The sequence below is a fragment of the Mustela lutreola genome, chromosome 3 (assembly GCF_030435805.1).
Source record: "Mustela lutreola isolate mMusLut2 chromosome 3, mMusLut2.pri, whole genome shotgun sequence".
NCBI classification, from domain to species: Eukaryota; Metazoa; Chordata; class Mammalia; order Carnivora; family Mustelidae; genus Mustela; species Mustela lutreola.
Genome location: NC_081292.1, coordinates 143030041 through 143054471, shown reverse-complemented (window position 1 = coordinate 143054471; position 24431 = coordinate 143030041). Strand labels below are relative to the sequence as shown.

At 43.4% G+C, this 24431-nt stretch overlaps 1 long non-coding RNA gene across 1 annotated transcript in view; it reads left to right on the top strand.

Moving 5' to 3' along the window:
• LOC131828121 (uncharacterized) overlaps window positions 1-20696 on the top strand; it is a 78734-nt gene extending 58038 nt beyond the window's left edge. The window contains exon 2 of the long non-coding RNA XR_009352241.1: window positions 20364-20696. This is a non-coding gene — a long non-coding RNA (uncharacterized LOC131828121). The remainder of the gene's footprint in view (window positions 1-20363) is intronic.
• The last annotated feature ends 3735 nt before the right edge of the window (window positions 20697-24431 follow it).

Below are 24431 nucleotides of genomic sequence, written 5' to 3'. Positions count from 1 at the left end.
AACAGCATGGAGTTTCCTCAAAAAATTAACAATAGAACTACCATATTATCCAGCAATTCCACTTCTGGGTATTTATACAAAGAAAACACAAAAACACTTGAAGAGATAGATGCTTCTCCGTATTCACATCAGCCTTAGTTACAAAAGCCAAGATATGGAAGCAAGATAAGCCAAGATATGGAAGTGTCCATCAATGGACACTTGGGTGTCCACTGGGTAAAGAAGACGGGCATACACATTTACACAAATGGGTAAAGAAGACGTGGCGTACACATTTACATGATGTAATATTAGCTATTAAAAGAGAATAAAATCTTGCTATTTGCCATAACATGGAAGCGGCTCAAGGGCATTTTGCTAAGCGAAACAAGTCAGACGGAGAAAAACAAATGCCATGCGATCTCTCTTACATGTGGAATCAAGCAAAACAACGACGAACAAACAACCGAACCAAGGTCACAGATACTGAAAACGGATTAGTGGCTGCCAGTGGCAGGTTGTGGGGGGTGGAAGAAATGGATGAAGTGGGTCCAAAAAAAAAAAAAAAAAAGATTGTATGTATGTATAATTATATCATCTAATATTTATATTACATAAATCTCACATTGGGGCACTGGTATCGGATTTCAGGTATTGTGACTACTTCTGGATTTCCTAACAAGGCTAGATTTCCTAACAAGAGTTTAGAGGGGACTTAGAAGAGATGGATAAGAAGATAAAAAAAGACGAAAATGGGAAGCCCGGATGACATGTACAACAGACACAGGAAGGACACCAGGTGTTTCCTATCTTTGCCAAGACCCAGACACGAAGAAATGAATTCACACAGCAGCACGAGGGATTCAAGTTAGGAATAAGGATGACTTTATTTTCTCTAAAGAGCTGTTAAAACACTAAAAAGGCCAGTAAAGGAGGGCTCTGGTTCTCCTCCTCTGAGAGTCTTTAAAAACAGAAAGAACGGGGAGCCATCCTCCAACAGTGCAGAGTTATATGAAGAGAGTTCAAGAATAAGAAGTCCACAGGGGATGCTTGGAACATGCTCGACCTTCAATTATTCCTTTGGGGAAGAATCAGTATTGGGAGAATGACGTCAGAGCCCCATCCACCACCTGGACAGAGTGGATGGAACAGACCTGCCTTCTCTTCTGCAGACCTCTGTTATTTTTGCTTTATTGCTTGGTATAACTTCAGGTGTTTTATGACATACCTATAGAATCTTTAAGGCAGCCAGGTACAGACCTAGTCTAGGCGGAGGCCAAAGGATCGTTTGCATAACCAGGCCAAACGTACTTCGAAGAAACCATTAGTGCTGTTGGAATTGATTTGGATTGTTCCTGAATCTATGGCATGGTTACACCTGGCTTCCATTCCCCCAAAGAGACAAGATCCTACACATGGTCAGAGGCCTGTGGGGGGTTTGCCCCTCTCGCTGTGGTTCAGTCCCGCCGTTAGTCCTTCCTCTGCCCTTCTCTGGCTGTGGGAGGTTAGAATTCGGGGCCAGAGGACACACTGATGGGTCCTCTACTGTCCAGGTGTGAGATCTGGGTCATCCCTATTCTCGAAACAGCACTAGTCTTTCTTATTTCCCATCTGATTACACTGCAGCTTGGAGCTTGTGCTGCTTTTTCCACCCTTCCTGGTTGGAGTCGGCCTCCGTACTTGTGTAGCCAACAGGGAAAATGGCAGAGGAAGGAGGGAGTTTCTGTTGTAACCGTCTATTTTTAGTGGCTCATAAACTTCTCCATATTCCTTTGGCCTGAAGCTACATATGCTTGGTCTCAGCCCAAAGGGAAGTTATTTTGGAAAGTCTGAGCAAAATCCTCTCCACTGCTGCTTGCATTGGCTTCAAGGAGACAGAAAAAAAATGGGCTTTTGGAAAATCAGGTCTGTAACTTTGGGGTTGGTGTAGAACTGGCCACTGGCCACTCTGTCCATCTCCCACCAGCCCCCATTAGAGGCCATGACACTGAGTGGAACATTTAGGGGCCCTTTCATAGGCTGCTGTCTGGTCACGGAATAGTGACGGCATGGCTGTCCCGAAGCTGAGGGCTGATAGCAGGGCCATCAGTAGGCTGTGCTGTGGTGTGAAAGGAGAAGGAACTGGACCCAAACTCAGGAAGCTCTTACTAGTTGTGTTGGCTTGGACAGATCTAGTGGCTTCCTGGAGGAAGCAGCTAGGATGGCTCTCCGTTCCAATTCTGCTCCAGAATAAGGGGATAGAAATATATCTCTTCTTGGGATGAAAGTACTCAAATGATTGGGGGGGGAGGGGCGGAAATTGTCTTCATCCCTAAGGACACGGCTGGTAAGAGGCCATGGAGACCAAAGGCAGGCTTTTCCTACAGCTCATACGAGGGAGAATAAAAACTTGAGGTTCTCAAGCACAAATTTATAGAGAACTTCCTGTTTGTGGAGGATGGAGATGCAGGAGAGATATAAACAAAATTGAAATGATGATTCTCTTGTGGCCATTCCGTGTCGTTTCCCAGAATCGAAGCTATTTATCCATCAAAGCAGATGAAAGTCAATCTCAGCTGTTCCGAAAATGTGAAAAAAGCTCCCTTATTTATTTATTCAACTATTTATTTCTTCAACTAATATTTATCACATGCCCCCTGATTTTCACCCTTTCCTCTGGGAGCAGGAAAGGCAATGGACAGAGGAAGAAAAAAGTAAGAGAAAAAAACTGGTTGCCTGGGCACAGAAGATGGGCTTGGAGCTTAGGGAGCACCCCCAAGGTGAAAAATGGCAACCCCCATGGAGGACATAGAGTACCACTGAGCAAACAGAGCGACACTTAGATGATATGTTTGTGCTTCTTTCATGCTTCCAGGTTTCAGAGACAAATCCCTCTCGATGATTAGCGGAGGTGCTGGGGCTCTGTGCTCAGGGGTGGCTGGCAGGAGGCCACCACACCTACATCAACCTTCTCGCTTCCCTGTTCTGTCATCTATTCCCATGGGAAGCTCAGAGTTCCCACACATCCTCAGCCAGGAAGGTCAGTGTGGACACATCTGTGTAGATGGTGGGGTGTGGCTGATAAGCGCCAGCTGCTGGACCCTGCTTGGCCCTGAGCACCACATCCTCTTCCATATCAGCTCTTGCAGCAAACTACAGATCCCATCCCACAAGCCCCCAGGGCCAGCTTTTAAGAAGGGGAATGTGAAACAGCTCAAGGAACTTGACTGGGGTTCTCGCCACCCAGGCAAGACCTGGTGTGGGTTCTGCTGCTGTCAGAAGCAGAAAAGGGGGAGTGGTAGTGTCCTATTCCTGAGGTTTTGATGTGAAACCAAGAGAAAACAACACCCCTATTCTGGCCCACTGGAGAAAATGATGCAGAGCCTAGAGCCATCCTTCTCAAGCTTTCATGTGTGTACACATCACTTGGGGGTCTTGTTGGAAAGCAGGCTCAGCAGATCTGAGATGGGTCTGAGGATATCTATGTCTAACAAGCACCTAGTAACGCTTGCATTGCTCATCTGTGGCCCTCCCTTTGAGAAGTGAGGCTTTATGTTCCGTTTCCTAGCACCCCTCCTCAGGGGTAAGAACTTGAACATGAACCAACAATAATATCCCAACACAAGTCAAGGGGTGGTACATGACAGCTGTGTGGCCCATCAGAGTTTTTGCTTTTTTTTTTATTGGGGGGGTTGGAGGGTGCAAAATGGAGGTGGAAGAAGGAAACCCTGTCCTCTTTAGTTGCTAAAGTGTGAATCAGAGCTGCTAGGCCAGAGATTCCCATCTCACAGAAGAGTTGTTCTGAGATGTAGCAGAAACATGGAAGAAGTGAGCTGGGGAGCAGAGAGATCTTCACAGTGTTCAGTGTCCTGGCTCTGGTTGTCCCTTCGGGCAACTCCACTGGGCCCTTCCTCTGGTTTCCTTCTGTGAGTCTGCAAATTACTCTCTCTTGCTTCAGTTGGTAGTTCTCCATCTGGCTGCCCATTAGGCTGATGCTCAAAACCCCCTTCCTGGGGACTCTGATTCAGTCAGTCTGGAATAGGACTTGGGCACAGGTCGTTTTTAAAGCTCCCCAAGTGATTCTAATGTGCTACCAAGATGGAGATCCACCGCTAGGCACATTCAAACTGGGTGTGGATCCAGCAGCAACTGAGAGAGTGAGAGAGTCCTAAAGTGGGTTCTTGGAAACCACTGAAGTAGAAGATTTAGACTGAACAAGAAAACTGGGGCAGACTCCTGAGAAGACAACATCCACAGAGGGCCTGAAGAAAGGGAGGCTGAGGACCACACTCCAGCCCTTGGTGACCTCTCTGGTCCCTAACCTGTAGTGTATGCCATACTAGATCTGAATTATGTGTAGAGCTTGTAATTTGGTCTTTTTTGCTGAAAGGGGTAGGTCTCATTCCAGACGGTATGCTGCTACAGGGCAGGGATGGTCATCTGACGCCTCTTTCATTTCTTCCAAACACCAGCCACTGTATGTGCACTTACTGGTATCCCCAAACACGATGAGCTGACGAACAGATATCCAGATGTGCGTCATAACGGGTTAGTCTCATCTTTCAAAACCAAGTCTCCCCAACTTCCTCCATGACTGTGAGGAATTCCTGAAACCCTTCACTATGTTCCCAGCTTGTGTTGGGAGAGGGGGAAAGGAAGGTTCATCAAGTGCTTATTTTATAGTCCTGACCCACATCTTAGTCTTAAGAGTGGATGGAACGAGCCAGAAGTGGGCCATTAAAGGGTTTGTAAACTCTCTTGTCACTTCAGAGTCAACAACTTGTTCTCTTGAAATAGAAATAGTTGTTGTTTTTGTGGGGTTTTACCCCCCCAAGGTCAGGCCCTTTTCTCAGAAATGCAGTTGCCTATGGAAAACTGACACTCCCTAATGAGTCCTTACCAGCTGTCAGCCTCATAGGAACAGTAATTATTCTGCAGGCTTCTTGCTAAATTCCAACGATGGTCTCTGCCAGAGCCTCGGAACACAAGCACACTGGAGATGGCAGGAACTCACAGAGCTCTTTGGGTGGTATTCTCTTCCCTTCCCTCAGGAGGACTTGCCCTGGGAGGCATCCAGGCGGCCCCTCCACAGCAGATGTGAGGAGACTGGGAAGTGCGAATAGATCTCTCAGGCTGTACTTTAGGGCTGTTCATCCTGACCTGAAGAACCCGAACCACAGAAAGGGACTGAGCTGATAGCCAGGAAGACACCAACCTTAACCTTATTTTTCCCAAGGAAAAAATAAAGTATACAAATGCTGGTGAATATGTAAGAAAATCTTTCACAATGTAAACACTATCATTCTTTCTTCTTCCATATTATTATATAGGAGAGAACCTTTACATATACAAGACACCTTTGGACCAAAGTCCTCAGATAGGAGTCCAGAGCTCAGCTATGGTCTTCTACACCTCAGTCTACCCAGACAGTTCATCTGTCTGGGCCTCAGACAGCTCTTCTACAGTGAGCAAATTCCTCCTTGCATGTGGTGTCAGTAGTCAACAGCCTTCCAATGCCACGTATGGGAAACTAATTATGATTATCGGCAAGAATGGTAGGGGGCTATCTCCAAGTAACTTGAGTCCACATGGATGGCAGTTCTTTTATTTCATGGAAATGTGGTCAAAATGAAAGGCTCATCGGGAAGAAATTATAGCCTTCTGGGAGCCTCAGTCTCCTAAATGGATCCTCTTGGGCTTAGCAAGATGGGGAATTCATTTTTCTAACTCATTTGAGAATTTCTGTTGTGCTCTCTTTCTCTCTCTTTTCCTTAAGAGACTTTCCTTTCCCAGACTCAATGGCTTCCGGGGGTGGGGTGCAGGGGTTTGAGCGGGACATCTGGGAAAGGCCTGGGGGTGTTGGGGGGGTGGTCCTAATGCAGTCAGCTGCTGCCTACAGCTCAGGCTGAAAGGGGTTTCCGCAAATAGCGTGAGATGCCTATCCCCCAGAGCCGCCCCTCCCAGGCCATTCCCTAGAAGTGGAATCTGGCCAGTTCTTCCCAGCTGGCTCTGAAACCCGACGCCCCCGTGATTGATTTCACCATCTGACTCCAGAAGACTTGCACACAGGGGTGAAACGGACGCCTCTCAAGAGTGTGATAATCCACACTTCCTGGTAAGGTTCCCAAACACCACTCTTCCTGGGTCGTCTTCTTACTTGGTCATCGATCTTTCTCTCGAGTCGGAAAGCGCTCCTTGGGCTTTGTGATGATGGATTTCGTGCTTTTTCCCTTCATCTGCTCATAGCACCTGGCGCAGAATTTTGTCTGTGTCACGAGTCACTACGTATCATAATCCCTTGTGTACTTTTTCATCTGACAATGATCTCCTGAAGGTGGGAATTGTGCCTTGTTTATTCCTATACGTTCAGCCACTAACAGCCTGTAGTTCTTAGTGCATAGTAGGTCTTAACTATACGTTATTTTTTTAAAAAGATTTTTATTTATTTATTTGACAGACAGAGATCACAAGTAGGCAGAGAGGCAGGCAGAGGCGGGCAGGGGAAGCAGGCTCCCTGCTGAGCAGAGAGCCCGATGTGGGGCTCGATCCAGGACCCTGAGACCGTGACCTGAGCTGAAGGCAGAGACTTAACCCACTGAGCCACCCAGGTGCCCCAACTACATGTTACTTGAATGACTGCTTCGCATGAACGACCTCAGGGCGTTTCGGTGACTTTCTAGGAAAAGTGAGACCACCAAGAGTCAAAATATTTTAAAAACTGCATGGTTTCCAGGTATCAGGAGAGGAAATGCTATGAGTTCAGAGACCGGGTTAACTTTTGGTGGTGATGTAATAAGATTATTGGTTAAACTGGCTTTCTTTCTTACAAGTAAAATTCTAAAGTCTCCCAAGATAACATGAAGTAGTCCTATGAGGCCTTACGCATGCAGAAGGAAAAAGCCTGTATGCTCATGTCTCCATCCAGAAGTATTTGCCAAAGTATTTGCCTAATATACAGAAGATACATAAATTCCCTTTAACTTTCTTTGAACTCCATTATTAAAAGAAATACCCTACCTTTAAAGGCAGTAATATTTATAAACATAGCATGGTGTGTGGCACATAAATAGTAGCTGTTTTGATTATTTTAAATATTTTATTTATTTATTTGACAGAGAGAGAGATCACAAGTAGACAGAGGCAGTCAGAGAGAGAGAGAGAGGAGGGGAAACAGGTTCCCCACTGAGCAGAGAGCCCGATGCAGGGCTCCATCCCAGGATGCTGGGATCATGACCTGAGCCGAAAGCAGAGGCTTTAACCCACTGAGCCACCCAGGTGCCCCACTATTTTGATTATTTTAATATAGATAATGAAGTGGCATGCTTCCTCCATCATTGCAAATCATGGTTAATGCCAAGAAGTCCCCTACCCTTTTGTTAAATTAAAAGTATATAAAAAGAATGATAAAAACAAATACAAAATAACTCTTGAAAAATTCTCTAGTTAAACACAGAGAATAATTTCTTGTATCTGAAGCCCATTTTGTTTTGTAGTTTTCATTCTTTAGGAACGCCTTCACACAGCAAGGCAAGAAAGAGTACCTTCGATGTATACGTGAAAAAATTGATGGTTTAGCTGAATTTGGCTCAATCTTAGGTCCCAGTCTCTTCAGAGACCCAAACCTGAGTTGGAAGTCCATTTGTTTTTTCATTTTACTTCTGCCTCATTCTTTTTGCTTTGCATGGAGCTCAACGAGGACAGTTCTACCACTGGGATACTGGACCCCAGGGTCTCTCTCCTAGAACACGAGGCTGGATTAAGGGACTGAGAGGAGAAACAGGGGAGATGGCATGCATTTCATCACTCAAAGCTGTCTTCAAAACTCCCGAGGTGATGGCTAGTCAGGGAACTAGAGAGGGTCTGATGTTTCTGATGTTTCCAATAATCCTGGTGAGGGAGGCTTTCTTACAGGCCAGACAGTCCCCTCACCCCCCTTATCTCAGTTAGTGAAGACAGGGTTCCATGATCCATGCTGGTTTTCCTTCTCCTTCCAACCTAGATTGGGTCCAGGATGGGTTTCCCTGCCTCTCCTCCCCAACCTAAGGAGGCACAGCTTTTAGGCAGTTTCTGGCCTCATGTGATTTTGGTGTTCCCAGATACGGACACACGAGCCACAGCCATTTTAAGGATTGTTTTGCTGTTTGGGACAGGAAGGCAGACAGGAGATGACAAAACTTATGCACAGAGGTGCACAGAGCCACCATCTCCAGAGCAAGACTGGAACTGGAATAAGGCAAGTGAGGACAAGTCACACAAACACAGGTCCTGAGCCCATCTTTATTTAAAATTTTGATATTTATTTTTGATTTTTGACATTAAAATATTACTGAAATTAATATTCAGTAATTTCAAAGAAATTACTGACTTCTTTGGCGACCCCTTTCATTTTATTGGAGCCAACAGTATTTCAATGACCACTACTGTCAGATTAGCTGTTGAATTTGTTCTCGTGATGGTCTCAGAGCCTGTCAAAACCCTGGCAGCGCTGCGCCACAGCACGCCATCTATTCTGAGGTAACGTAGATCAGGCATCTGTGCCTGGCCCAGAGCAGGGACTCGACTAACAAGTCTAGGTGCCCTTTCTTTCACCTGAGTGTGGAAACGTCTCAAAGCTTGAGGCATTCTTCTCTGCCATATTGAATATGTTTAAAGTGAACGAGGTGGGTGAGCGACTGGTGATCTATTGTCCCCTGAAGTAGAATGGGTTGTTTTTCCTTCTGATGGAAGGAAGCTGTTTACTTCCCCCTGTGGGCTCCCTCAGCACTTTGTCTATCCTGGATTATAGCTCTTACTCTGCTCATGTTCACAGACCCATCTTCCCAGGCTGTGAGTTTCTCTGTGCAAGGACGCAGTGTTGTGTCTCCCCAGCACTGGGTGTAGTGCCTGTAGTGCCTGGTCCTGGGCCTGCTCAGTACATTTTCATGGAGTGAAGGTAGAAATTTAGGCAGTGTTTCTGACTTATGTAAAATGCTTTTTGTTGGCATGAACTTTCTGGACCAGAAATTCTTTGATAAAGCAGAACCAAGTGCTTTCTGGGACCTCTACCTAGCTCTCACTCCCAATATTTCCATTTGTGAGAGCTTAATATGTCAGGTCTAGTCATGTAAGGATGTCTTTAATAACTGGCCAGAATGCCTGTCACTTGAAACATTATGCTGGTGACTGAAAGTCTTCTTGAGTTAATCAGGACCTTCTGGTTTGTAAGCAACAGACTCCAACTCAAATGAGCTCGAGTGAAAATGAGAATTTTCTCAAATAACAGAGAAACCCAGGAATGAATATCAGCTCTAGAAGCTGAAATGAATGTCACCAGGACCCTCTCACCACTAGTGCATGATTTCTGGCATCCCAAGGCTTACATGCAACCTGCTTCCAGCTCCCAGTGAGGAAGAGGTCCTTCGTTAAACTCCACCAGAGGGGCACCTGGAGGGCTCTGTCGGTTAGGCATCTGCCTTCATTTCAGGTCATGATCCAAGGTCCTGGGATCAAGCCTATATCCGACTTCCTTCTCAGTGGGGAGTCTGCTTCTCTCTCTCCCTCTGCGCCTCCCCCCCAGCTCCTGCTCTCTCTCAAAGAAATAAAATAAAATCTTTTAAACAAAACAAACGAAACTCTACCAGAAAGTCCTGGCAAAGAATCACTTGTGAACTTGTGAACCCATGGCTGAAGCTGGAGTGAATGGGCCACCTCAGACACTCTGGGGTCACATGTGGTGGAGGAGGGGCCTGGAGGGTGAGCTTAATCCCAGCCTCGAGCCTCATGGCTTTTGAGGTACTATCATAGGAAGGGGAGATTCCAATACAGATGAATAAGGGTGCGTGGGCAGGGAGAAACAGCAGGTGCTCACTATACTTACAACATTGGGTTTACTCATTTTCCATTTAATTCTCATTTTTGCATTCAGTCTTATCAATTCCTCTTAAGTACCAAGTTATGTTATTGTTGGAGCAGTTTTATAGCTTAATCTTCCCTCTTTATCTCCCCTTTGGGCATTTTTTTAAAAGCCTTTCTTGAGGTAGGTAGTTTTCTTGTGTCTACCCTCTATCTGCGGTCTGCTTTTCTTTATTTACCAGTTTTCCCCTTCTTGTGCTTGCCTCAGAGGTTGGTCTTCAACATCCAGGGTATATTTTGGGCTTCTGGTTATGAACAGCAGTGGTGTGTGTGTGTGTGTGTGTGTGTGTGTGTGTGTGTACTATTGTTTTCAATCTTGCCAATTGTCAAATGTCTCCTCCAATGGCTTCTAGATGGTTTCAACAAGCAGGCTGCCTCACTTCACAGGGCATCCTCTGATAAACTCCTTTGGGTGTGTGTGGCCTGGGTGCTCATGGAGGGCGCAGGGGTGTTTGGTGAAGGCACACCAATTCTCCCGGGAGGGTACTGTGCTCACCCCACTAAGCATTTGCACGGGCTGTTAGCTCTGTCTGAAATGCCCTTGCCTGATCAATTTCTACTTAAAAGTGTCTGATCAGGCACTACTTCCTCCAGGAAATTTTCTGGCCATCCAGCCCAGCCTAGGGCCAGGGCTCTTTCATCATCAGCTGGTGTAGCCATTTATGGAACCAATTAATTACTTCTGGAGTCAGACCTGGTTGCTCAGGTATCTGTCATGAGTACCTATGCTTAGAGCCCCTTCTCTGAGTTCCATGGTATTTCTTATATCTCCCTGGTGTGCCCTATATCACATTGTTTGGCATTCATCTGTGTATCTTGCTTTCTGCCAGTAGATAGGGAGCTCCTTGAAAACAGGAACTGTGGGTTTTTTTTTTTTTAAGATTTTATTTATTTTTGAGAGAGAGCGAGCATGAGGTGGAGCAGGCAGAGGGAGAGGGAGAAGCAGACTCCCCACTGAGCAGAGAGCCCAACATGGGGGTCGATCCCAGGACTCTGGGATCATGACCTGAGCCGAAGGCAGACACTCAACAAACGGAGCCACCCAGGTGCCCCAGGAACTGTGTTTTAACTCTATTCCTAGTTTCAGGAACACAGTAGGCCTTTGATAAATGTTTGGGAAATGACCCATGCCTTCCTTAAAGTCCCTTAAGCTCTGCGGCAGATTGCTGTTGTGCCCAGAGCACACACCTGGTAGAGTGCCATTGCTCTTGGTTTGTGTGTCTTATTTCCTGCCCTGCATTGTATACTTCCTTGTGGTAACTGACTGTGTCTTTATTAATTCCTGGTATCTGTCACCTTGTTCTGCGGTCTATTAAGTAGGTGCTAAGTAAGTATAAAAAAACATTTTAAACATAGATCGCTTTAATGAAACTGTTTCAAAGTGGTCAATTATTATACACTCTTTTGTTTGTATCTGCTGGAGTGCTTGCTCCTTGAATATGAACTAAGCCACGTGTCTTTTGTCAACACTTGGTTTGGATGTTCCTTAAATGTCCCCAGGTACCAGACTGTTAAGTAGCATGGCCAGACTGTTCTTACTCTTTTTTTTTTTTTTTAAGATTTTATTTATTTATTTGACAGAGAGAGATCACAAGTAGGCAGAGAGGCAGGCAGAGAGAGAGAGGAGGAAGCAGACTCCCTGCTGAGCAGAGAGCCCGATGCGGGACTCGATCCCAGGACCCTGAAATCATGACCTGAGCCGAAGGCAGCGGCTTAACCCACTGAGCCACCCAGGCGCCCCTGTTCTTACTCTTGATATGAGAATGAGAACAAGCTCCGAGAGACCACGAGTACGATTTGGGCAGTCGGTGTACCACACAGCCATAATTATTTTTGTTCTGAGATGTGCCTTGCAGAAGGGCCCCACGTCTTTGAGCTGAGCTGGGGTCTTAGGCCCTCAGACTGGTGGTGGAGGTGTGTGGGGGCTGGAGTCTGTGTCTAAAAATGAATGTGGGGCAAGGCTGTCTCAAGTCCACACTAGTACATGGAAAGCAAGAGCTGGATTCCAAGTAGAGAATCTAGAAGGGAGAGGAAACCAGGGAGACTCCTGAAGGAAGGTACTGGAAAGACTCCCAGAGACAACAGGATGCAGCAAGGACTTTGTCACCATGAACATGCAGCTGAGTGAACATGCAGCTGCGGGTGGAAAGGGATTGTTTGGGGTAATGAGTGAGCTCTGAAAGGGATAAGAAGGAGTTGGTCTGTTGGCTCTATACAGCGGCAAGCTGGAGGGCCACCACAAACACATCATGTGTGTCAGAGCACACCACGTAGACAAGTGTACCATGGGCCTGTCTCCTCCAGGCTTCCTTTGGGGCCTGAGATGATAGGAGGGGGTGGTTGCTCTCCTCTAACTGTTCTGAGCAGCCCAGATTCGGACAGCAAAACTCCTCCTCATCGCAGAATGAGGCAGAATGAGCTTAAATAAATATGACTAATGTTGTGCCAGAAGCAGTCTTGGCCAAGGAGTTCAGACCCAACCCCGTCCATCCAGCCAGTGACTCCCACTAGCTGAATGGCTGCGGATGCGTGGGCTGCATACCCGTGGGCTGCATGTGTGAGGGGAAGCTGGGACACAACTTCAGGGAAGGCAAGGAGGAAGCTTACTTCTACTTTTTTTGTTTTTAACTGAGGCAAAATTGGTATAGGACATTACATTAGTTTCAAATGTACGACATAAGAAGCTGATCTTTGTCTACACTGCAGTGTGGTCATACCAGTTGAATTGAGCAGGATAAAGTATGGAGAAAACAGACTTGGTCCACTTTCCTCTTGGAAGGAGACACTTTCTTTCCTAGCCAGCTTACGTCAGAGTAGAAGATGAGGATTTGATAAAACAATGTCTTTATTTCCTATGTATATTTCTTTGTTCCAAAAAGAGCTCTGATGTGTTTTCATGTTGGGTTCAAAGAAGAGATTGTCCTGGAAAATCACAGCTCCCTCAGAAGGGCAACCAGGACGTGAAAACCCTTCTGTGAAATCTTCACGCTGATAAGCTGAGGACTGAATTTCCTGGCTCAGGTGGTTTTTAATTAAAGCAATTTATATTCAAAGAATGTCTGCACATGCAGGCTCACACAAAATCAATGAAATCAAGAGAGGAAACGGAAAAAAAAAACCCACAAATGCAAACAAGAAGCACTTATGTGGAAGGGCAAATTTGTAATTTTGTGTGTGTGTGTGTGTGTGTGTTTACTTTCTGTTGAAAATATCCGTCTACGTAGGCTCATTTCAGCCAAAAGTCTAAATGTGTTGCATGCTGTTTCCTATTCTTCTTCCCTGGCTATACAATAAGCCTGAGGTTCGTTCTAGATTAAGCAGGACTCCTTATTTTTCTTACACTTAAACAAGGACGTGGTTTCAGCATCGAGCAGGACGCATGGAATAATTTGCTTCCACTTTCCCTCCACCAACTCAATGAGAATGAGGGATTAATGAGAGTGTCTTCTTAAACAAGCCGCACAGTTTTGTCATTTCCATGAAGCTTGCTGGCATATAAATATAACCCCACATTCTTTTATGAAACACATAGATGCAATAAAATAGTTGCTTTGGTTCTTTTCTGGAGGCAGAAGGAGAAAAATGTCAAACTCTCATTGTTCAGTGTTTCTAACAGACCCCTTTTGTATAACTGCTATGACTTTCCAGCACAAAGTTCCAAACTGCAGATAATAGCTTAAAAGGCTATCTGAACCCATTCTGTTATGTAGATGAAAGGAAGTCTTTAAAATTAATCTGTGGCATCTCTGAATAAGAAAGAAGGGCACTCATCCAACTCATTTCCTTGGGCCAGAGTAGTGAGCAAGCAGAACAAAAATGTCAAAATTCTGCTGGAGTTGAACATGGCACAGACACAGCCAATTAGCAACCGGATTTTTGCTTCTGACCTGTCACTGTTTGGAAATATGAAACAGTGTTATTATTTGATGTTACCACTAAATTCGGAGTTTACTTAAGGCACTGGACTCAAGTATAGTTTAAAGGTTAAGAACCTGTTATATTGCTGTTTTAGAACAAAGTATTCTGTGAGATATATATATATATATATATATATATATATATATATAATAATCCTTATTTTAAAATCGAAAGACTGTCTACTAGAAGAAGATTGTCTAAATCAAGAGAAGCAACAAGAAAACAAAATTGGACCAAACATCCTGGGAACTATGTTTGCCACGACATCCTCGAGAATCAGTTGTATGAATAAAATTGTATCACCAAATTTATTTCTATTACAGCAAGTACTGAAGTAAGGAATCAAATGCGAATATTGGCCAAATGTGAGATGGAAAGAGATGTTGAGTTAGTAAGCATCAGTTAAAATGGCATCTGCCGGGGTGCCTGGGTGGCTCAGTGGGTTAAAGCCTCGCCTTCCGCTCGGGTCATGATTCCAGGGTCCTGGGATCGAGCCCCACATCAGGCTCTCTACTCAGCAGGGAAAAGAAAAAAAAAAAGAAAAGAAAGAAAAGAAAAAAAAAATTGGCATCTGCCATTGAGGGCATTCAGGTAAAAAGACTTGAAAGTACTCAGTTATCAGAACAAATAAGCATTTAGGAGGATTAGTTATGAAATAATTGTGTAGATCAAGACTGTTCCTCTATGAGAGTGATAAAGGGAAATATAAAAACACAGATTTTATTCACAATAAGACTTAGACACACACAAAACACAAACTATATAGGAATAGAAATATGCTAGATCTATCTGTAGGAAAAAAACCCATTTCCTTTTTGAGACAAGTAAGAGAAGATTTGAATCCATGAAGAAAGACGTTCTATTTTACTACCAGTATAGACATAATACCCTTTAGTAAGTCAGTCTCCTCCAATTAAGCTTTGGTTTTTAACAAATTTATAATGAGAATGCTAAGGGGATTTTATGGAGAACTTCACAAAAATCTTCTAATGTTCATCAAAAAAAGAAAAAAAAATCCCTGTTAAGAGTTATCTAGGAAAATCCTGAAAAAGTAGAATAATGATGTAGGACTTTCCCAGGCTTAAAAATGTATCATAAGGTTATTTTGATCAAAGCAATATGGTACTATCATGGGAACAGTTGACTAGGACAGGAATCAACATATTTGGTCATCCCACCAACTGAGTAGGCATGCTCAGGAGTGAACACATATAATTGGGCTTTTCCTTCCCAAAAAGGCTTCTCACCTCCCAGGCAAATATAAATTACTACTGGGTATTTTTTTTTCCAGTTTATCAACTATGCTGTGGACCCTGAGGGTAAAAATAATATCATATTCCTCATTCTCATGCCTGCAGGGTACGTAGTAAAGGTATTCAATGTTTGATGGGTGTATAAGTGACTGTATGAATACAGGTGCACTGGAAAGAAAACTTCGAACAATGTTAGGAAGATCCACTAGCTTTAAACCTCTACTTGAGAGTTCCAGACAAAATTCCTTTTGAACAGCTGACATTTGAATGAAATTTTCTGTTTAACAAACCAAACTGCAGCTAATGCCTTAGGCATTTTCCAAATTAATTTACAGACTGATGCTGTTCATGGAAAAATTCTTATTAGCTCAAGTGATGACTCAAATTATTTTTTTAATGTAACATTCCTTAAATATAAGCACACACAAAACCAGGTTTATGAATGTTAGGCAAACATAATACCAGAATGGATGTATCAATTAAACATCCATACTTATAAAACCAGTAAAATCCAGATGAGCCATAGATGGTATTTTTATGGACACTAAATTGCTGATGTTGGGTTTAATGATGGAAAGATGTGTTTAGTTGTTATACATTTCCCTAGTTGACTTGACTCTTACAGTCTTGGAAATGAAGGAAAATTGTTTGAGGCTTCCTATTGTCACTGCTGTTATTTTTAGGTTTACAGTTTTTGAAGCTTTATCCATCGATCCATTATATTGGTTGTCCAATGAAGTTTGTACATTGCCTTGTATACAATTCGTGTATGGTGTTGTATACAACACTGAAGTTTAGTGCTGAGTCTCATAGAAGCACAAATGCAGGCGCTGAACTCAAAAGATAGGTTTGGTCACAAGCAGTTGTCATCCCAATGGTGCAGAACCCTCTTGTATTACTTTTCTTAGATCATAAGCTAAAAGAAAACCCCAAATTAAAAAATTCTTTCATGGGTACCTCTGTGGCTCAAGTGGCTAAGTTTCTGACTCTTGATTTCAGCTCGGGGCACGGTCTCAGCATTATGAGATCAAGCCCCCACATTGGGCTCTGTGCTCAGTGGGGAGTCTGCCTGAGATTCTCTCCCTCTGCCTCTCCTCCCACTTTCATGCTCTCTCTCTTTAAAATAAATAAATATATCTTAAAAAATAATTCTTTCAGGGGTGCCGGGTTGGCTCAGTGGTTTAGAGCCTCTGCCTTCGGCTCAGGTCATGGTCCGGGAGTCCTGGGATCGAGCCCCGCATCAAGTCTCTGCTCAGCGGGGAGCCTGCTTCCCCCTCTCTCTCTGCCGTCCTCTCTGCCTACTTGTGATCTCTGTCAGTCAAATGGATAAATAAAAATCTTAAAAAAAAATAATTCTTTCAGAAATCTTAGGTTGAGAAACATTGCCTTCGTTTCAAGTAGTAATTGATTTAAAAAAAAAAAAAAATTCCAGAGTAACAGAAGAAAGGAGGCAGCTCTTTGTGAATATGGTAAATAGATTTTGTGACCATTGACCCATATTTTCAGCACCCATCTCAGGCACAAACTAATCGATCTTCCTTTGGAGATAGGCACTGCTAACCCTCCTCTGCAGAACGAGAAATTGAGGCAGCAACAGCACTGGGAAGCACGAGAAAACCGTGGTGAAATTTAGATTAGTAGTCAAAGTTGTTTGTATCTCATTGAGAGGGAAATTGAGTGGTAATGACACAAATTGCTTAGCCCTTGGCTTGCTCTAACAATCACTGAGACTTGACATTTTTTCTTTTCTGGCTACACAGGACTCCTTGGTATCTCAGACCACAATGCTCAGAACCTGGTGGAGCACTTGTGTTAAATACACACTCCCTGTACCTTATCCCCCGTGTGTCCTATTCATCTACAAAGGACTCAGTGAAAGCTAATAGCCTGTCTGAGACCACGAGAGCCAGGAGTTAGCCTGAAGGGTGCTGTCCACTTCTGATTAGAGACCTGTACGGGGTGAGTGCTTACCATGGGGAGTGACTGTTCTTTCCCTAGTCCAGGTGTCGCTTCTTCCTGAGCAGCTGCCGGGGGCCTGGCAGCCAGGCAGCCCTTCGGATAAATAGTACCTCAGATTCCGAGGCCTCACAGCGGCATGTGCAGACACAGCCCTCAGGTACTGGGCATGCACTTGCCTTAGTCATAGTGAGACTAGAGAGAATGTTCCTTCCAATCAGACCAAGTTATGAGCAAGTTCCCAAATATCAGGGGAACATCGCCTCGCCATAGTTACTAGTGTAGCCAAAAGAAATCACCAGAGAACACAGAATTCCAGAGAGACTGTGTCAAGTAGATTCCTCATGAATGTTAAACAAGATAACTGTTTAGGACGAAATAGAGCTTTCTCATGCTTGCAGCCTTCCTACAGCTCAGCACAATAGCACTGGGAACTAATTTCAGTTCCACAGTTCTTATGATAAACTCTAGTGAGAGTTGGAGTCCTGTTTTTAAATGACCAGAGTTGACTTATTTGCCTGTCGGGAGTAACCCACCCAAGCTAGTCACAGTAAGCCAGGTTGCCCTCTTCCATACTTATTATTAATTTTCAGGGTCCCCAAAGTAGGGCTTAATGCATCACTAAGAGGGAGTTTGACCTATGATCTTTAATGAGGAGCTCCTTAAATCATGCAAGGCTTGAAAGCCAAATATTTATAAACATGTTCCTACACGCATAAAAGGGAGGATGTAAACCCCACTGTTAACAATGTTTACCTCAGGGAGTGGCACTGGACTGGGTAGGAAATGTCACTTTCTGTTTTAGACACATCTATTGTCTAAGTTGCTTTTCGAGCGAGCGTGTGAGTCATATTTTAATTTTTTAAAAACATTGTTTTTATTTAGAATAATTTCATTCCCTATGAAACATGAACTGGATTCACACTCAGCCCAGGGCACGTAGGATAGAAGTACCAGTTTCTTTCTCATTGGTAAAAACCCAATTTTCTTCAAGAGCCCAACTTCCATTTTTTAAAAAGATTTTATTTGTTTATTTGACAGACAGAGATCATAAACAGGCAGAGAGGCAGGCAGAGAAGGAGGAGGAAGCAGGCTCCCCGCTGAGCAGAGAGCCCGATGCAGGGCTCGATCCCGGGACCCTGGGATCATGACCTGAGCCAGAAGGCAGAGGCTTAACCCACTGAGCCACCCAGGCGCCCCAAGAGCCTAACTTTAATTAAGCACAGCAATTCAGTCAGGTATGTGTACATCCTATGTAGCCCGCTATATCATCGAAGAAAAGTCAGCCTACCCTGGGTTATAGGAACAGAAATGGAGAACCAAGGAAAGTGGTACACTCCAGGTTTCTCATGAAATAAACACTGACTCAGAATTAGGATTCAGTCCTCCAAGCTCTAACATGGGGACATAGGTGCCTTTTATTTCTCCTCCTCAGCAAGGACACCCGCTGTCCTTCAAGTGACACCTTTGCCCAGAGGCAGAGCTGTGCATAGCTCGGGAAGTGCGGGGCGGCGCCATAGCTGATATTCTGGTCAAAGCTCCGGTGGGGGCCGTTCTCATGTGGGTTCCTGAAGGCAGCTGGTAAGTCAGTTGTAGCCTGACTCTTAGGCGTCTCCCCAGGGAGGTCTGGTGGAGAGGGAGGCAGGGCAACTGCATGTGAAGTGCCTAAACTCTTAGCCACTGTAGACGTCATGCTCAACTTGGGTCACTTCTAATCCAGGATGTGGTTCAGTGACAAACCATCCTGTTACATACTATGCTATATGAAATAAGAGAGCAGAGAGTCACTTTGAACATCATCTGAAAAGCGAATGCTAACTTGACCACTTCTTCTGACATACGTCCCTGTCTGCTTGTTTCTTCTTCTTCCTCTCTTTTTCTTCTATTTCTATTTCTATTTCTTCCTTCTTCTCTGACCCATGGCCTCCCAGGGCACTTCTGCATGGTCATTAAACAATGGTTGGCAGCTCAGACCCAAAGATGTTACTGAGTTCTATTTGTCAACCATGCAAGACTTCCACGTGTTTCCTAAATGTCTTCTTGAACATCTCTCCAGGACAGGACAGTCCTTGACTTTCTGTAGCCTATGTACAGACTCTTCCTCCTGTTTAACAGAGAACTTTAACCAAAGTTCATTCCTACTTTTTATGAATACAAGTCATAATTGTGAATAAAAAGCTTCCATATCTTTGAAGACAAAAGTCACTCCTTAACTTTCTTCTCTCTAGACCAAAGAGACCCAATTCCTAAACTTCCTAAATTCCTAGCTTCATGTAATCATAATTTAATAAATTTAATTACTCTTGGAACTCTCGCCAGGAGATCTATATCTCTCTACCTTTTTTTGTTTTAAAGGGTGGCAAAAATGACAGTGTGTGCCAAGTAAGATTTAGTTAAAAGACAACAGAATGTTTTAAAAAATCTACCTCTTAAAAAATTATGATTTTTATATACTATATCCCTTGACCTATAGGTCAGTATTGTATTTTTTTTAAACAATGGTTTTGCATAGGTAAATTTTTCTTAATTTCAAGTCATTTTCCTTCTTCTTTTTATATATCTCTAGTGCCTTAACCTGTTTTGGAGTATAGAGAGGTTTTTGTCCAGAAGTGAATTGCTTTTCACTCACTTGATTTTCAGGTTCGGTTTTTCAGTTTGCAAGGAACAAAGCCCCTCTTGAGTTCTAAGGCCACGGGACTTGTGAGAGTACCCGTGGCACACAGTGGAACCTAAGAGCCGCCAGAATCTGCGGGAGGACAAAGCACAGCCACGCTCGGATATCTCGCATTCGTCTGTGTATGTCCCTCTCCCTCCCTTTTTCTTTCACTCTCTATTTCTTCATTCTCCTCTCTCCATGGACCAGCTTCCTCAGCTCCCTCCTAGCTTTGGCTTGTGTGCACGTGAAGCCAAAAGGCCTCTCCTTTCCTTTCCCTACCTCATAACTCGTCAACTTTAAGTTACCATTACCAACTGTGTCACTCTGTTGTCCAGAGCAAACTCCCAGGAGCTAGCGTCTGATAGGCCTGCTCCAGTCCTGGATGGACTGTGACCCAGCGTGTCAACCCAGCCTTCCCAGGTCAGGTGTTCATCCACATCCAGTCGCCTGTGCTGGGCATGTGAGTCTGTCAGAGCACATGCCACGTGGAATGGCTGATTTTGGCACTGGGATGAATAAACATCTCTGGAACAGCGTAAGTGAATTGAATAGTTTTTATGGAATAATTTCCCCCATTTTCTGAGCGTTGGTTTGAATTCCCATTGTCTTCCAAGATATTAACACTTTACGAAACTTATTAGCATATAAAAATTGAGGAAATACACTCTAACTCTTTCTGTCTACCTAATACTGATATTGAATGATATAGATTCTTTTTTTTTTTTTTTAAGGAAAGTTGCATTTATTTATTTGAAGAGAGAGAGCAAGCGGAAGAAGGGCCAGAAGGAGAGAGAATCTCAAGCAGTCTCCCTGCTGAGTACAATGCTGGGCTTGATCTCACGACCCTGAGATTATGACCTGAGCTGAAATCAAGAGTTGGACACTTAACTGACTGAGCCACCCAGGTGCCCCTTGACAGAGAGAGATTTTAAGAATGAACGCCATCAGACTTTCCTTGGAACATCACAGGTGGACACTGTCCCATTGACCACTACTACCTTGTGATTTCAATGAGAAAGCCATGACTCCAACTCATACCAAAATAAAGGCAAAGGATAACACTTTTTCTTGATTGGTCACCTAAAAAAGTCACATATTCTGGGAATTGGTTGGGGGTGGAAGTCATGTGTGTGGGCTCTGGAGCTGGCCTGCCTGGGATCAAAAGTTGGCTTTGACATTTCTGATCTGTGTAACTTGGGGGACTTGTGTGACTCTGCTGCTTCTCAGTTTCCTCATGCATAAAATGGGGCCACTAAGAATATTTCTGATTCCCATTATTGTGAAGATTAAATGAATGAATCAATGAAAAATGTTTGCTGCAACTATCTATTGCATGGTCAAAATCCCATAAATGTTAGTTATTATTGTGATCATTAATTCCACAACCTTTGTTGAGTAGCAATTGTATAGCTTAAGTTAGTTTGAGGTGGGATTCTGAGATTTTTAAACCATGGTGGTCTTACTCAAGAAAATGCAGGTGGATCTCTCGTTTGCTATGCCAAGCTCTTTACAGAATCACATTGGCAATCTCCTGTTACCTTCATCTATGTTATCTCGCAAGTTCCCTGTTATGAATATTCAACTGCCTGGAATCAAATTGAGAGCAGTTGCACAATTCTTGTTGTCTTCCAGAATGTTAGATATTTAATTTCCTTTATTCCAATTAAAGTTTCCATAATTTAATAGGAAATGTTCTTACAAAGCTAATTCTCTGAATCTTGTAGTGGCATTGTTCTTCACTTCTTCCCTCTCTGCTACTTCTGGGTATGGTGACATGAAGCTTAAAGCGTATTGGTGTGAAAGTCTATAGTGACTAGATGGACAAGGCACTCTCGAATTCAAGTTCATGAACTGTGAAAAGCCCGATAAAGAAATATGGTATTGCTCATTGTCATCTGAACTAAGCTGTAAAAGTTCTGCTCCAAGGTTCTGTCACACTAAATACACTCATCTTGCTAAGTATACAGATCAGGTTCAATGCCTCTGAACAGGCAGCCTCTTCTAACCTAGTGGTAAACATTTTGATTAGTGAGAAGTGTTTTCACATCTGCTTATTTCAAGCTTAAGTGCTTTTCTCCTTCTCACAGAAAAATTGAGATAAGGCAAATATCATCATCGCCATTCATTTCCACTTGCAGTTTCAGCTAGTATGTAAATACGAGGCTCAGAGGACCAGAAAATGCCTTAAATTAGCACGGTATTATAACTGCATTGGCCAATGCTAGAGAATGATGGGAAATTGGTATTCCTAATGGAGCGGTGGTGAATATTCATTTTTCCATCTGGAAATGAAGCATATGCTATTTAAGAGATTGAAAAGTGACTTGAGCACTGTAACTACTAAACTTTACAATCTTGAGGGTGTAATTCACATGAAAAAAAAATAATGTGTGCTGTGAAAGTATACGGACGAGAACTAGAACTGAAATAGTGGCTGAAGTTAACCAAGTCCGTTTTTCAGAGGAAACCTGGGGCACAACCACGTTAAGAAAATTTCATGGGTGGGGACTCAGGACCACACTTTGATCACTATTATGAGGGGCCATGGGAACTTGGAGACGTTCTCTGCTCCTTTCTCCACAGGATTCCAATTTCAACAAGAATTGCCAGAATCTCCCTAGACATACGGAATATTGAGGAAATGGAAAGAAACTGAGTAACACACAGACACACCTTATTCCTTAAATAAAATCCTGTAGTCAGAGCTTGGTTTGAAAGCCTCCTGGGGATTGACAGCTCGTTCCTCTGTTAGAACTGCTCTTTGGAAATTAATGGGCTTGGCTTTGTATCTCCAACTGTTCTGCACAAATGAACCAAACTGGGAATCAGTTGGAGTCAGTGAAGCTTAACACAACTCCAGTTATTGTTTACATGGCTCCCATGAAACCCCTGTGCCAAACTGATTAGATTTACAGTTCATTCGATAAGCTTGTCTGCTCATGGCACATCAGGCAGTGAACCCTTTCACAAAATGAAACTAGAGCTGGAGAGGGGGGAAAAAGACCTTTCATGAAGAGGGAGGCTGAGAGACAGTGCTGGGGGATCTTCTAAGCTTTTAGACAGCCTCCCTTATGCAGGGATTCATATGCTCAGTGTTGGAATGACACTTCAGGATTTGCCGTCCTGCTCACCAGGCACTCTGCAGTGTTATTTTAAAATATGTTTGTTAATGGAGATATATATATATGTGATATACATATGATGGATATATATATGTGATATATATATGTGATAATGGATATATATATATATATATATATGATGGATATATAATGGATAATAGAGATCTATCTATCTATCTATCTATCTATAAAATCAATCACACTACTGGGAACTCGGGACAGTAAAAGGCTCTTGAGGGTAAAAGTGGGCCAGGGAGCCCCAAGTGGACCAGTGGAAGGCGATTACCCACTGCACAATGCCAGACAGAGCTGCTTTTTTGTTCTTCCCCTTTCCTCCATGCTAGAGGCTTCAAGAAACTGTACAAAGCCTACCCTATTTGTACATGCCTTGGATCTATTATCGAGTGATTGAGAATTAGTCATGGAGCCTCATCACCCTCAAAAACTCTATCTAGTTACCTTGAAGCAAGTAAAACTGATCTCATTTCTCTAAGAGCATGACCCAACAGTCCTGCCAACCATAGCCTTGCACTGTGGCCTTGCTCCCACTGAGCGGAGGAGGGGCCAGCTGAATAGAAGCTGATGACCACCCTCAGAGGAGTCGCACAAGCAAACTTTATACTCCATCTGTTTTGGCTAGCTATTGCTTCCTCACGAACTATTCTGAAACTTAATGGCTTCAAACAATAACCACTTTATTAATGTCTTACAGTTCTGTGGGTCTGGAATCCAGGCAGGGATTGGCTGGGTGCTGCTGCTTTGGCTCCATGTTCTCTCACCAGGTGTTACCTGATGGTATTCAGCTGGTGTCTGGGCAGGTTTGTAGGGTCCGAGATAGCGTCTCTCCCATACTTGGCACTTTGCCATGGACAGCTGAAGGCTGGCCTCCATTGCATCTCTCCCTCTCCATATGGTCTCATGGTTGCTCCGCTAAAAGAAGTTGAACTTTTTACCTGAATGAGAGTCCAAGAATGAGTGTTCCAAGTGTCCCAGGAATGAGCTATAAGGCTTCTTATGCATCAGCCTGGAAAATTCCAGAACATCGCTTCTGCTATTTTTTATTACTCAAGAAAATCTCTAAAGCCAGTTCTGATTCAAGGATGAGGGAGTTAGACCCCACCTCTCAATGAGGGAAAAGTTAAAACTTCCTTGTCTGTCTTGAGTCTTCCTCATACACTTTCTTATGACCTTAGAACTCTAAGAAAGAATTCAGTATTATAAGTCGTTTTCCAAATCTCTAACCCAATGATGGGAAAAAATATGGAAGAAAACTCTCAAGAAACCCTTATACTGAGCACACATTGAATAATAATATTTAGTAATATTTAATAAGCTAAATTTAATTTAAAATATTTAGTATTTAATATATTAATATATAACATTAAATAATTAATTAGTATTTAGCAATTTAAAAATACTTAGTATTTATTTATTTATTTATTAATACTTAGTATTTATTAATTTAATAATATTTAGTAAGCCCTGGTATGTGCCAAATGCTTAATATTTAGTAACAATTGAGGAATTCACTAAATGGAATATATAATTTAAAGTAACTATAGGGACGCCTGGGTTGCTCAGTGCGTTGGGCCTCTGCCTTCAGCTGAGGTCGTGACCTCAGGATCCTAGGATGGATTGCGCTCTGTTCGGCTTCCTCCTCTCTTTCTCTGCCTGCCT